The 15,254-nt window shown below is 39.0% G+C and overlaps 1 protein-coding gene and 1 pseudogene across 2 annotated transcripts in view; one reads left to right on the forward strand and one right to left on the reverse strand.

Annotated features, from left to right (window-relative positions):
- The window catches only part of LOC105078787 (recQ-mediated genome instability protein 1-like), a 345,845-nt gene that overhangs the window by 312,382 nt on the left and 18,209 nt on the right, over positions 1–15,254 (reverse strand). The gene's annotated exons all lie outside the window — the stretch shown is intronic.
- LOC123611980 (ATP synthase F(0) complex subunit g, mitochondrial pseudogene) lies at positions 11,819–12,116 on the forward strand (annotated as a pseudogene).

Here is a 15,254-nt window from a genome sequence, read left to right on the forward strand (position 1 = left end):
CCTGCAAAATTCACAATTGGAAGACCTAAGCCTCAGGACCTCAGAATGTGACTATAGTCTGAGACAGGGCCTTCAAAGAGGTGATTAAGTTAAAACTGGGATTAGGGTAGGCCCTAATCCAATCTGAATGGTGTCTTTACAAGAGAAAATTTGGACACACAAAGAGACACTAGGGGTGTGCACACAGAGGAAAGGCCATGTGAGGACACAGAGAGAAGGCAGTCATGTACAGTCAAGGAGAGAGGCCCCAGGAAAAACCAAATCTGCTGACACCTTGATCTTAGACTCCCAGGGTCCAGAGCTGTGAGAAATAAATGTAGGTAGTTTAAGCCTCCCAGTCTGTGCTTCTTGGTTATGGCAGCCCTGGTCAACTAACACAGATACCCACAAAATAATACAGGGACCTACAACTAACATCATGTTTAAGAATGAAAGACTGATTGCTTTTCCACCTCCCACCCCAAGTCAAGAACAAGGCAAGAATGTCTGCTCCCTACTCTCGTGTGAACAGGCATGTGAAGAGAAGAGGCTGTGATTTAATAAGACAATCTATCTACTCCATAGGTGTCATCTCATCCCCTCACTACAACAGCCCTCCCTAGACCAACTCCACACACACACACACACACACACAAACACACACACACACACACACACACCCCTATTATCTGAATGTCTGTTAAAACTAATTTTCATCCAAATTGTCAAAAAAGTTGCCTCCATTTGCTTTGAGTGTACAGAGGCAGTCTTGGGCATAATGAGGGGAGGGAGCCAGGAATCAAATTAACAGCAAGATTATGAGATCTGCATAAAGGAAAAAAATCTAAAGGAAGAAAGAATTTCAATGTGCTCATATATGGAAACTGCCACCCCCACATCCCTGCCATGTTATGGGGGGGGTTGGGGTACATTTATAACAGCGTTATGTTCTCAGGCCATAATGTAATCATCTGTATCCTAACTAAAGAGGAATAAAATATGATGATTTAGAAAGCACAAAGCTTCTTAGAAACCTCAGTTTATGGCTGTTTATTTGCAGGTTTATTTTCTCCCCACATGTAATGTGTCTGAGCAATTCAGAACTGTATCTACCAAGCCCCACTTCACACAGAGGAAAGGGTTGTAAGAAAAGGGTTTCCTGCCAAATGTGAAAACTGCAACTGGAGACATTATATGTCGGCTACTTAACCTATGATAGAGGAGGTCTACATGCTATGCGTTGCCCTAGATGGACATGAAAAAGGTAGTTAAAAAGAAAATAAGGATTGTGTTCTGAGGTTGGGTTTTCCCCTGAGGCTCTTTAAATAATGCCTTTATCTGTTCCCCATTCTCCAATTGTCTTCTCCAGTAACATGGCAATAATTTAGCAGTATTATGTGCTGTCACTTCTGCATTAGTGAAAACCAGGACCTGCTGGGTAATTATACAATAACCTCATAATGAAATGCAGTGAAGAATTCTAATTAAAATTTAATGTTGCTTAACAACTATTCTACTTTAAAATGAGAATTTTCCAGCCATGTATCCTAATGAGTTATCAGAATGCATTATCCCCAAAAAATGTACAAACAAGAAGGTAAACACAGAATATTACCACCAGTGGGCATGTGTGTGGGAACATTTATAATCAAAATTAATATACTACAGTAAAAATTATTAAAATATAAAAGCACATCAAAATGCTGCAACACTACAGGGCGGGATTTTTTTTTTTTTTTTCTGAAAGCTCATATTTCACTTTGAAGGAGGGAAAATGCTAAATTATTCTCCAATACAGGAGAATACAGTTGAAAGTGTCTTCTTCTGAACATAGGACAAATACAAGTTAAACTAAGAACATCTGCACTTATTTATAAAAACACAGAGCTAAAAGAAAACTCGCTGTGTGATCTAGGAAGCAAGGCTTCCCATTTACTTTATTCTTTAAAAACCTGCCAAGACAAAGTACTCCTGTCATATTCTGTTGTTCTACTGTCTTCATCTGCACATGTTTCTGAGCATTTATGGAAATCCCTTTGATGCTGACCTAGGTAGGCATGGTGAAAATCTGTTACACATTTCTCTTTTCATACCACAGGAAGAACATCACAATCCTTCCTTCTTCCTTTACATTGCCAGAATGAAAAGGTCCGATCCATTTTGTTTTTGAAGAAGACCGTCTTATCCCCCAAACCTTCCACCACTACCTGCTGCAATCTGCTATAGCTCCTCCTCACTACTGTCACACCATTTATATTGCTACTTCTACTCATAAGGCAGAATTAAAACACTTCCAGACGTAAAATTTTAAAATACATTCATGTTGAGCCCAGGGAGGGTATTGCCTATAGAATTCTGCAAAATGTGCTCCAGTTTTGCACTTCCTTTCCTCCAAGATGTAGAGCTAATGTAAGTATTGCTGTTGACAAACTGAAGCCTTTGTTTCCATTATGCAAACTCCTGTGTTACTAGGGATGTGTGACCCTGAGTCTTGGGTATCTCCCTCCATGCAGTAGCCTACCCCGCACTCACTTATTGTTGATGTTGCTATTAATGAAGGTATTTGTTTACTGGTGACTCTAACAAAATATGTAGGGACCTTTTCTTCCCTGCCTATACCAAACAAGTAGAAGAGATGATATCACTCAGCTTTGCTGGGATTCTCTTTGGTCAAGTCTATGAATGCAACAGGCTAGAAGCTCTGGCAACTTTTGCTAAACAGCTTACACACCTGAGAGGAGAGGGAGGGAAGGAGAGGAGACATCTGGGGCGTCACTCAGACATCTCATGTCCATGCCTATAACTTTACAGTGCTGCACGGGCTGGACAGGGAACCTTCTGTCTGCATGCAGGAAATTGTGTCACGCAGGACTAACATGGCACTGAATTCTGCTCAGTCTTCAGACATCACAAATGGTCGTTAAGAAGTGGCAAGACTGCCCCTCCTGCCCCTTGAAGAACATGAAATAACATTGGTAGGCAGTTTTCATGGGCACAGTGCTTTAGGACACGAAGCTTTGGAATCAGACTTGAATTTGAATCTCAGCTCTGCTGTTTGCTCGTTGTGTTACCTTGAGCAATTTGTTTAGTCTCTCTGAGCCTCCATTTTATCATCTGTAAATTGGGACTAATGGTGCTCACCTCACAAGGTTATTATAAGAAATAAATGAGCAATATATAATAAGCACTTGGCATGGTTGCTGATTCACACATTTAGCTAGTGGTAGCTGCTATCATCACTACCACTGCCCCTATTAATGCTATATTTATTTCTCCACAAGTAGCAACATCTCCTGGCTTTTGGAATAACAATGACATTCTTCCCAAGAAAATCTTTCAAGTCATTCTCACCTCTTTCCCCTCCCTCAGTCACTAATCCAAAGAATCACCAAGTCTTAACAATTCATCCTCTCCTTTGCATTTCCATTGTCACTCCTCTGGTTCACACCTTCACTCCCTCTCACCTGGACTTTCACTCAGTAGATGTTTATTAAAGCACCTACTATGTGCTGGGTATGGTGGAAAATACAGATGTGTAATACCTCAAAATACTTATAACCTGGGGCGGGGGTGGCTGGGCGGGAAGCACAGACATATAGACAAGGCCAAATGAACCAGAATAGAATATATAGGAAGGCTTCATACATATATGATTCAACAGTAACAAAAAATTAAGTACATAGGAAGGTTTCATGGAGGCATTGCCTCTTGGGATGAAACTTGAACAATAAATAAAAAGAAAAAAGACATTTCAGTCTGAGAAAACAGCATAAGCCAATGCAAGGCCACAAGAAATACATCATGTGGAGAGAATGCTGAGGTTTACGACGGGACTCGGGGATGGGGTGGGAAGGACAGAGCAGCAGCTGAGATGGAAGCACTCAGGAGGACCATGCAAAGGGCAAGAGCGTAGGTGTCATGCAGCTCTTCTTCAAATTCTGCCTCCACTCCTAAAGGGCATGCGGCATGAATAAATTTTGTATCTTCCCTGAGACTCAGTTTCCTCATTTGTAAAATATAGGCAATAAAATATCCCCTTCATACAGTTCTCAAGAGGATTCAATGAGGTAATGTGTAGAAAACTCTGCACAGAACCTAGAATATAGCAGGGACTGCGTGGTAGTTACCGTTTTCATAGGCTATTATGGGCTAAATGCTTGTGAATCCCCAAAATTCATATGGTGAAACTCCAACCTTCAATGTGGCTATGTTTGAAGAAGGCCCTCTAAGAAATTAATGAAGGTTAAATGAGCTTATGAGTCCCTGATCTGATAGGATTAGAGTCCTTAAAGAAGAGACACCAGGGAATGCTAATCGGTGCAGCTGCTGTGGAGAACAGTATGGAGATTTCTTAAAAAACTAAAAACAGAGTTACCGTATGATCCAGTAATTCCACTTCTGGGCATATATCTGGAAAAGATGAAAACTCTAATTCGAAAAGATACGTTCACCCCAATGTTCATAGTAGCACTATTTAGATGCCTATTAGATGGCAACAATCATAGTTATAGCTAGTATCTTTGGAAGATATATCTAATTTAGCCCATAGGGCTACAGCATGGGTTTTCAGCATTATATACAATTTTTTTTATTATTGAAATATATGTCTTTCTGTTGGTATAATGTTGTTATTTGAGTGTTTTTTAAAAATCTGAAGTCTCAGTCTGAGATTTACCCAGAGAATTACACGCTGTGTTAAAATAATGACTCTACTCAAGGAGCATTCATTTAGAAAATTTTCTAACCATATCCCTCCCTTATTTAAAACCCATAGTCAATTATCTAACTGTTGTTTTAATTCCCATTTTCTGGCTTATAATGAGGCCAAGCGACTTTTCTTATGTCATTAGTCATTTATACTCGTCCCACCAGTCTGTCAAAGTCACTGGGGATGACGGGCAGAGAGTGTGGGAGGAGGACGTGGGGACAGTGTTCGGAAGAGGGAGGTCCCAGAACACCTGCCACCCCTGGCTTGGAACCTGGCTCCTGTTTCTCCCAGAGCTCAATTCCATCCCCTCTCCTCTCCTCTATTCCTCCATGGCCAGCCCCACCTCTCTTAGGATATTTTATTTTAACTAAAAACTTCCCAACAATTCAACCTGGAGATATTCAAGCGAGAAAGAACAAAAGATCCACAGTTGCAATCCTGGCCCACTCACAGCTGAAATAGCAGCTGGGGATGAAGTTTATTTAACCAGACATTTCTGATTACATGAAATATATATACAAATTACCAGTATTATCAATTTGCTTTGATGTTTGCCATTACTAGCCAGGCCCTTTGCTGACAACTTAACCTGCATTGTCTATTTCAGTACTCAAGGCGGAAGGAACTGAAAAATCACCATATCATTTACCAATAGGAAAGGATAAGCAGAAACTCGTCTTTAGATGGCCCAGGACACTGAGAGTTCTGTTTTAATTTTGATAAAAGGAAAATAAATATTGCTATTTTCATTCCTCCAGCTTAAGGAAGAAAGGAAGTCTCACTTCTTATTTTAATCAATACATCACTGACTTAAAGAGCCTCAGAGACCTTTATCACCAACAAAGCACAATTCCTAGGAGCTCAGGAATGATGACGAGGCTAGCACTGTGGGCCTGTGCATGAGGCCAGAGGGGTACCGAAAGCAGGTGGGTTGTATCACATCTCACACCCTGCCCAGGGAAGGCAACTGTTCTTTTCTAGACTAAGTTCCAGAGTCTGAACCTGGCACCTGTTTTGTTATAATACTGAAGTTAAATAAAACTGCTCCCAGTAATGGAATCACTTTCCTGTTTTTCCAATCTTCACTGTTTTTTATTGTGAAAGCAAGTAAACCATGCACTCCCTGTTGCTATGCACACCTGCAGTTTCTTACTTGAGCACCTCTAGCCCTCTGCCCGCCTGTGTATATAGCACAGGGCACTATAGTCAATATCATGTAATAACCTATAATGGAAAAGAATCTAAAAAAGAATATATATGTATAACTGAATCACCTTGCTATACCCCATACATCTGAAACATTTAAATTGATTATACTACAATTTAAAAAATAAATAAAATAATAATAATAATGAGTGTAAATCCTAAGAGTTTCCATCACAAGGAAAATCTTTTTCTATTTTTTTTAAATTTTGTATCTATGTGAGATGATGGATGTTCACTAAACTTGTGAAATAATCTCGTGATACATGTAAGTCTAATCATTATACTATCCACTTTAAACTTACACAGTGATGTATGCCAGTTATATGTCAATAAAACTGGAAGGAAAAAAATAGTTTCTGTTTCATGACCAATATTTACCCACATTTACCCATTTAATCATTACAATTAACCTTATCACATGTTTCAGATGAGAAAAATTAAGCCCTTATTCAAGGTCACACAGCTAGTAAGTGACAAAGTTACTGTAACAACTGGAACCAGCCTCATGGAGCCAATAAAAATCTAAAAGTTGTTAAATATATTCTATTTTTGTCTAATGCAATTTTATCACTAGATCATAAGACTCTATGATAATGGAGACTTCTGAGAAAGTTAACGTCAAATATTTACAGTAAACATATGCTCATGTTGACTTAACCCAACCAGTGGATAAGACAAGCCCAGTGGGCTGTGGTGGAATCAGTACAGACTGGCTGCTGCCTTGGCTTCCAGGGTCACAACTTATCTTCAGGCGGCATAAAGCAGCCATCAACATTAAGAGATTGGCCCACAGTCAGGAATTTAACCTAGAATTTAACCCAGATCCCTTAATTCCAAATCTTTCTACTATATCCTTGAGTAACCAACACGTCTCAGTTTGCCTGGGACCGCCCTAGGTCTTAGCACTGGAAGTCGTATGTGCCAGGACATTCCTCATTCCTGGGAACACCAGGATAGCTGATCACCTTTAGTCTCTCATATTCAGGGAATAAGGGTGGAAGACTGGGGTAGGTGGAATGAGAGAGAACAAATGTCTACTTTGTTTATAAAGGCTGGGTCAGATTTGATGATTTCTGAGGTTGTTTCCAGTCTAATCAGTGCAAAGAAGCACAGATGTTATCAACTCCTTGAATGTTAATTTTGCAATTTAGTAGCTGGTAGGAAAGTGAGACCACACATGGGAAAAGTAGTAACTCTAGCAGTACAGTGGGAGGTGAGAGGATAACTGAGGAAGGTAACTCTATTCTGTCCTCACACTCCAGACAGAATAGACCCTGCCCTCCTGCCCTATTTCCCACACGGCACTCTATGGTCACACCTAAAATCGGCTGTTGAACTCGTTTGCATGCTTCTTTTTCTTACTGAACACCACAGTTCCTTGAGAGACTGAGTCCTACCCATCATTAAATACCCTGGCACAGACCAAGTGTTTGTTGGTTATTGGTTGATTAAGCAAACAAATGAATGATCACTTTTTCTTCTATATTTAATTCACAATACATTTTGCTACTGAAAGCAGCTTACCTCCAGTGGGTGTCATGAGTACCTTGAACAATGTAATGATGGTATCCCCCACAAAAATCACACGAATCCCACTTCTGACAGAATTACTGATTACTGATGTCTTTTCACCCCTTGAAGTTTTGCATTTATGGCAAAGCTACACTATAGCTTTCCTTTTGAATCATGCAAGATCTAGCTGCATATTATTACACTGTAGCCACTTCTCAGACAGATGTAGTTCTGCTGCTTCAAACGATATATCTAATCTGATAGAGGATTTCTTTAACCAGATTCTTTGTGTCTCTGAGGTTTCCCAATGTTTTTATTGGACCTGGCCAAAATTTATTAAACATCCACTAAATATTTTGTATGAATGCCACTAATTCTTCAACATATTTTTTGTTCAGTGTTTAGGACTAATGAGAGCCACAAAGTTGTATTATATAAACTCTGCCTTCAAGGAATTTCTGGTCTATTGAAAGAGGTAAGACTTGTATATACATGAAAAGATAATAATGGATCTTATGGAAAGCAGTACATTTAATGTGCCAAATGGGTGGCAAAGAAAATAAATGACAATACCCTTGATTATTTAACCGGTCCTTCCCATCATACTGTGAGTGCTATGAGGATATATATATACTACATTATATATAGTAGACAACAGAGAATGATTGAGGAATCCGAGGCCAGAGGTGTCATGACAGAAGTGTCTGGTGAAGACTCACCTACCAGAGTACAAGACAGAGCAGAGGGCAGAGAAACTGGAGATGAAAGATACAGAACAAACGCTGCTGCATTTCTCCACTCATGAGATAATCAAAACCAGAAACACTAGGAAGAATATGAAGGGAAATGAAGGGGTGGGCATGGAAAACACTGAGCAGGAGGAATCACCAAACTTGGTGACTGAGTGTTTGCTAGAGAAGAAGAAGGAGAATGAAAAATAACTTCAATGTTTCTAACTTGAGAAACTGGAATAATAATGAGTAATAGCTAACATGTAATAATCACTGTGGCAGTCACTGTGGCCTGGTTACTTCAGCAACCATGCCCAACCCTCTTCCTTTTTCCCTCATTTCCCTTTACAGAGGCTGGAAACTAGACAGCCTCTTTCCCGGCCTCTCCCACAGACAAGGGTGGACGTGTGACTTACTCTTGGCAATCAGATGTAGGGAGAAATACTTCGGGAGGCTTCTGGGAGAACTTTTGTTTTCCTGGTGAAAGGAATAGTGGGTGCTGGCCCTGCCCTTCTCCCTTCTTCCAGCCCTCAGTGTAGACATGATGTCTGGACCTGCACCTGGTGACCACAGTGTGATAACTATGAAGATGAGAAGCCAGCATGCTAAAGACGGCGGAGGGGAAAGTAGAAAGTTAGATGGGGTCTTTTGTGGCACCACTGAACTGCTGCACCAAACCTGGAACCACCCACCTCCAGTATTCTAGTTATGAAAGCTAATTAAATGTGAGTCTTGCTTAAAATATTATTACCTGGTGCTCTGCTACTTGCAGTCTAATACAACCAAACTGATACAAGCACTGACTACATGCCAGACACTGGTCTAAGCAATTGAACTCAGTACTTACCACAACTTGACAAGGAATGTGTTATTATTATCCCAATTATACAGATGATGTAATTAAGGCATCAAACAGTCAAAAAACTTGGCCAAGGACACACACCTAGTAAGTAACATGGCAGGGATTTGAAACCAGGCAGTCAGCCTCCTAAGCCCTCACTCTTAACCACTACATAGCTAGTCTCTCAGTGTTGGTAAATAGTGATAGCACAGATAGAAATAAGGATGTTGGGAACAGGTGCTAACAGCTGGAAATCCAAGTGGAAATGTCCATCGGGCAGTTAGAAATGTCAAGTCTGCCACACAAAAATATAAAGGACATTATTTAGAACAAGGAGCCATCTGTTTGAAGTAAGAGTTGATTTAGAAGCTATGAAAGCTCCAAATTCCCTTTTATCTACCAGGTGAACTGAACAGAACTATACATGTAGCAACCCTAGTGTGGCCTGAATAATGATGCTTTGTTGACAAAAAATGCCTTTGACTGTCCAAAAACTGACTCCCTTGTTAGTGCAGCGTTTAAGTTCCAGCTTATGAGAGCAGCATTTAAAGGGATGCTGTTAAGTGGGGTCCAGAACTACCCTTCACTTCTTATTGCCAGGGAAGATTGTTGGCTATGTGCGGCAATTCCCCAGTGTGGGCCAGTGCAGAACATGACCTCAATCTTCCAGGCGGCTGCCAGTTTGCAAGGCTGGGCTGACCCAGCAAAATCACAGGGAGTCTGGAATGGGGCTTCCAGGGCTGCTGACCATGCCATGTCACCTTCAACATCAGGGCAGCCTGTTCTCAGAAAAGAGGACGAATGTTGTTTACCTGCATACCACTGAGGTTCAGATGTTTGTGAGGACCAAAGTGGGGGAAGGAGGGGAAAATAGGTGACATTCATTCCAAATAATATAATAATGGTAGTAAGAGATTACATTTATTGAGCACTGGCTCTGTGCTCAGTGAATGCCTTTCATGCATCATCGCGCTCGAAGCAAGTTAATTTCTGGCCCGCTATTTTAACGGAATCACACAAAATGTCCAGAGAACATTGTTGTTAGTCACTGATGGTACCTTGGCACTTGCCAACTGGTTTTTCTGTGGGTTTTTTTTTTTTTTTTTTTTTTTTTTTTTTGTGGTTGTTGTTTTCCACCTTTCCTCAAAGGCCTAACAAAGGTCAGCTGGAACACTCTACTGGTGCCCATGGCACAGCAATAATTCTCATACAAAGTTGACAACTAAGGAAACAGATCAGTCCTGTGGAAAACAGACTGGCCTGCCTGAGAGATCTGAGAGGTCACATATATGAAAAAAACACATCAATGAACTTCCTATTGCCGACACTGAAAGGTTGGTATTTATGCGATCCTAGAAATGGAGCCAACCTAATCCTTGCTGATCCAACATAAAGTTATAAAAGCTCTGCTGAACTGAAAAAGAACTAAAGAAGGGGAAGTTGTCTATTACACAATACAGGTATTAGTCAGAATGTTTTGTCCCTTCCTTGGTGATGAGCTTCAGTCAGTCCTGATCTGGACGTGCTGATCTTCATCACAAATCACAGATGACACTGGAACAATTTTACTGTCATTAAATGCTTGAATGATGTTACAATCATTTAAGCAACTAGAGTACACATATTAAAGCTTTAATTTATAATCCTTTTGCCAAAGCACTTCTGTTAGAACTTAATTTAATATTTCTCTAGACTCACACTCCAAGTCCAATCATTACAATTAATTCCAACCTCCCTAATCAAGGACGCATGTCTTTACTTATTCTCCCCCAAAGTAATAGAGATTATAAATGGATGGATTTCATTACCGTTCACGATGGGGTCAGTTGTTCTCAAGTCCTTGGTCTGGGACCACTTCCCTCTGGGATGCTATTTGAAAACTAAACAACCCTACATTTAGCTGCTAACAACAACAATAACAAAAATGAGACAGAGAAAAAAAATACACAGCCAGCTTACAACAGAGGTTGAGTGAGATAGGCTGAATTACCATTGAAGGAGTCAGTATTCCAAGGCCACTCACACCTCATGATTGGCAGATACAAAGGGTTCCCTTTGCCAGCCCCACTGTCCAGAAGGCAAGAGGTCGGAATAGCAGGGACACTGCCTTGGAGAAGTGGCACACCCAGCGTTACTGGCTAAATCCCGGCAGACCGGAATAACACCTGCAGGCAGGATCTGATCTAGTATTTGAAAGTGCACAGACAAGTAACCAGCAAGCCCTCTCACCATTCTGCAAAAGTTGGGGGTTTTTTGTCCCAAAAGACAATGAAGGAGAAGTGAATTTCCTCCTTGACTTCAAACTCCTCCAAGATATGGACTTAGTGGAGTATGTGGCGCACAACAGGAGGTTAACAAATGTTTGCTGAAACTGAAATTAACTGACATATCCTATCACTGCATCTGCATAACTACCTGACAAAATAGGTACTGTTGTCCCCATTTTACTGTGAAGAAATTGAGAAAGATAAGTTTGGTAACTTGTTAAAAAGGGATAAAGCCACGACTCAAATTCAGGTCTTTCTGGCTCCAATGCTAACGTTCTCTCCATGACATCATGATACTGCAAACCACCTGCTTTGCTAAATTAAGAGAAAAACTTCCATGTTTTCTTCTAATTATAACTTTTACAAGAATATTCTATATATATAAAATCCCCTTCTACTCAGGCCTCCTTATTCTCTGCAGATGATCTCATTTGTTTCTTTATTCAAAATGTGGACATGCTTCCACATTACCACCACTTCTTTTTCTTTTCCCCTTCCTCCCTTCCTTCACTACTGCCACAGAGAAAGTGGTGATCCTCCAGTTCTGGGTGACAGATTTTTCCATCCTAGAACCATGGCCCAATTTATCCATAACCTCACAGAGAAGGCTCATGCCCTGGTAAACGATGCTCTGACTTAACTGTCACATTTTGGCACTCACTATGTGAGGGTTAAGCTGGTTCCTCCAATCTTGTTGAGATTCCTACTGCTATTCAGGAGTATAAAACATAGTCACTAGTGCTCAATCTGGTAGCTTCAAACAGCTCACAGGTAAGGAACTGTGTTCAATGGTTGCTGGCCACTGAGTGTGGATGTGGTTTTATGTGGGTGAGATCATAGGCAGGCATGGCATCATTGGCTATAATGTTTGAAGACCAATCTTTAACATCTGATTATATTTGGTTTATCATTTGAGTATCCTTGGACCATGTGTGACCAGACCTCTATCTGAATAAAATGATGTGTCAAAATCAGTGTTTTCTCTAACAAACACTACGTGGACAGTCACAACATCTCTTGGTATTAAGCTGGGTTGTCTTTTGCTTTGATACATTAATACAGCTCTAAATGTATGTCTCTACTTAGCCTGAAAAATATGTGTATCAACCTGGTACATGTATATATGCGAATAACACTTTAATTTCAAGATTTGAAACATATTGTAGTACATGATGTACTTATATCATGTTGATATGGATCATGATACTTGAACTGTTTTTCCTTGTTAACATCACAGAAAGATCCTTTTGATAACAGCTATGTCTAAACATGTTGGGTTACTTCTCATCAACTTGAATAGTCTCCTCAGGAGAGAATAACAGGGTGGTCTTCTAAATGTGTATCTTTGTAATACATTTAACAATAGGACAGAATGAATGAGAATCATGATCTACATTTTAAATCTAAGTTGATATGTGTTATATCATTCATCTATTCAGTTTTATGATTTTTAGAGCCTATCTTTACAAAACAAAACATTTAAACAGGATTATAAGTTAGTATTATCCATGGGTCTAAGTAGCATATTATGTCCTGAAATAAACAGAAGTGATTGGTATCAAGAAACACACACACAAACACACACACACAAAAGAAGTGATCCTCCTCTATTTCAAAGTGAAAGCTCCTTCTTGGTCCTCATTCTTACTCTGGGGCCTTACTCCAACAATAACCCCCCAACTTGACAACATTTCATTACATCTTCATTCTTTCTTCTGTGCTTTCATCCTGCCAACGTATAAATGTTTTGTTGTGTTCCCCATCTTAACACACACACACACACACACACACACACACACACACACACACACACACACACCTCCACTTACCAGGCTACCCCTTGAACTACCTGTTCCTCCCTCCTTCCCTTTACTACCAAGTGTCTTTTTCATGGCCTCCATATCCTCACCATCTAACCTATGTGCAAAAAAATTCTCTCTTGATAATCACTGAAGTATCAAATCCAAAAGCTTTTTCTGTTTTCATCTTCCTCAGACTCTCTGCAGCAAGCCACTATCAACAACTTTTACTTCTTCTCCCAATATTTTTCATAATGCTGTTCACTCTCAGATCTACTTTTCACTCTTGGATTCCTCTATCTCCTTCTGACCCCAAAAGTTAAGTATTCCCTTTGGTTATGTCCATGGCCCATTTCTCTTCTCTTTATGTTCTCTCCTTTAGGAATTTTACTCAATCTTGCCTGCCAATCTTCAGTCCTAACTACTGCCGCAGTCCACATTCCAACTGCCTGTTGGACATCTGCCTGTCCTCCTGACAGCCCAAACTCAGTATGCTCAAAGTACAGTGATTTTTCTTTTTTGTATATATCTATTAACTATGTTATAAATGATATTCTCTCAATCATCATGGAAAAAACATTCACAAGTTAAAGTTGCAAATATCTAAACAACATAAATGTCCATCAACAGATGATTGGATAAAGAAGATGTGGTATATTTATACAATGGAATACTATTCAGCCATTAAAAATGACAACATAACGCCATTTGCAGCAACATGGATGTTCCTGGAGAATGTCATTCGAAGTTAAGTAAGCCAGGAAAAGAAAGAAAAATACCATATGCTATCAATTACATGTGGAATCTACAAAAAAAAAGATGAACTTATTTACAAAACAGAAACAGATTCACACAGAAAACAAACTTACTGTTACTAGGGGGAAGAGGGTGGGAAAGGATAAATTGGGAGTTCAAGATTTGCAGATACTAACTAATATATATAAAATAGATAAACAAGTTTATACTGTATAGCACAGGGAACTATATTCAATATCTTGTAGTAGCTTACAGTGAAAAATATGAAAACGAATATAGGTATATTCATGTATAACTGAAGCACTGTGCTGCACACCAAAAATTGACACAACATTGTAAACTGACTATACTTCAATAAAAAATAAAAATAAAAAAATTTTTAAATAAAATTTACCCTCTGCTACCAAAAAAAATAGATCCAACTACTTTAACAAATATGAAGCTATTCCGATTTTTTCTTATATCTGTAGTTTCTCAGTTATTTGACCATTTCATCTAAATTTTTAAATGCCTCGGCATCATTAATCATAATATACTTGTAGAAGATTCTTAATGTGTGTAGAAAGTGAGTGATGTCTCCATTTCATTTCTGATGTTTGTGCCTTCAAACTTTTTCCTTCATTTTAATCTTTTCAAAGAAGCAACTGTTAGCTTTGTTAATCCTATTAGGTCTGATTCCTTTTTCAGTAAGTTAAGCTCTTCTTCCCTCTTCTTTGTGCTTAATTTGCAGTTTCTGTAACTTACTGGGATAAATACTCCATCTATTGACTTTTAACCTTTATTCTTTTCTTTTAAAGATATATAAACTACCCTCTAAAGAAAAGAATTTTTTTAAAAAGCAAAAAAACAAAACCGAAAAAAAAAAAGATAAAGAAAAAAATAAAGTCCCCTCTAAGCATAACTTTAACTATACCTCATGAATTTTGACACTTTATTTTTATATTTTCTAATTTTCATTGTGGATTCTTCCTTAACCCAAGGTTAGTTTAGAGTATGTTTTTATAGTTTCTAAACATGAGATTTAACTTTTTTTTGTAGCTTATCTTAATTATGGTCAGAGAATATACTCTGTATGGTTATAATTCTTTGTTTAGATTTGCTTCTTGGTACAGAAAATGGTCAGTTTTTATGAATGTTCCACATGTCCATTAAAAAATGTATATTATGTATCTGTTGAGTACAGTAGCTTATACATGGTGATTAGGTTAATTCTATTTTCTATATCCCTATCAATTTTTTTTACTACTGAGTGTGTGATCTTCCTCTACAATAATAGTTTTCTCTATTTCTCCGTGTAGTTCTGATAAACTTGGAAGCCATATGTTGAATTCTATAAATTTAGGATTGCTAAATCTTCCTGGTGAATTAGTCCCTTATCAATTGTTTCTCTTTACTACTAGTAAGTCGTTTGCCTAAAATTCTGTTTGATATTAGTATAGCCCAGCAGCTATATGT

Source organism: Camelus bactrianus, chromosome 4 (genome assembly GCF_048773025.1).
Source record: "Camelus bactrianus isolate YW-2024 breed Bactrian camel chromosome 4, ASM4877302v1, whole genome shotgun sequence".
NCBI lineage: Eukaryota > Metazoa > Chordata > Mammalia > Artiodactyla > Camelidae > Camelus > Camelus bactrianus.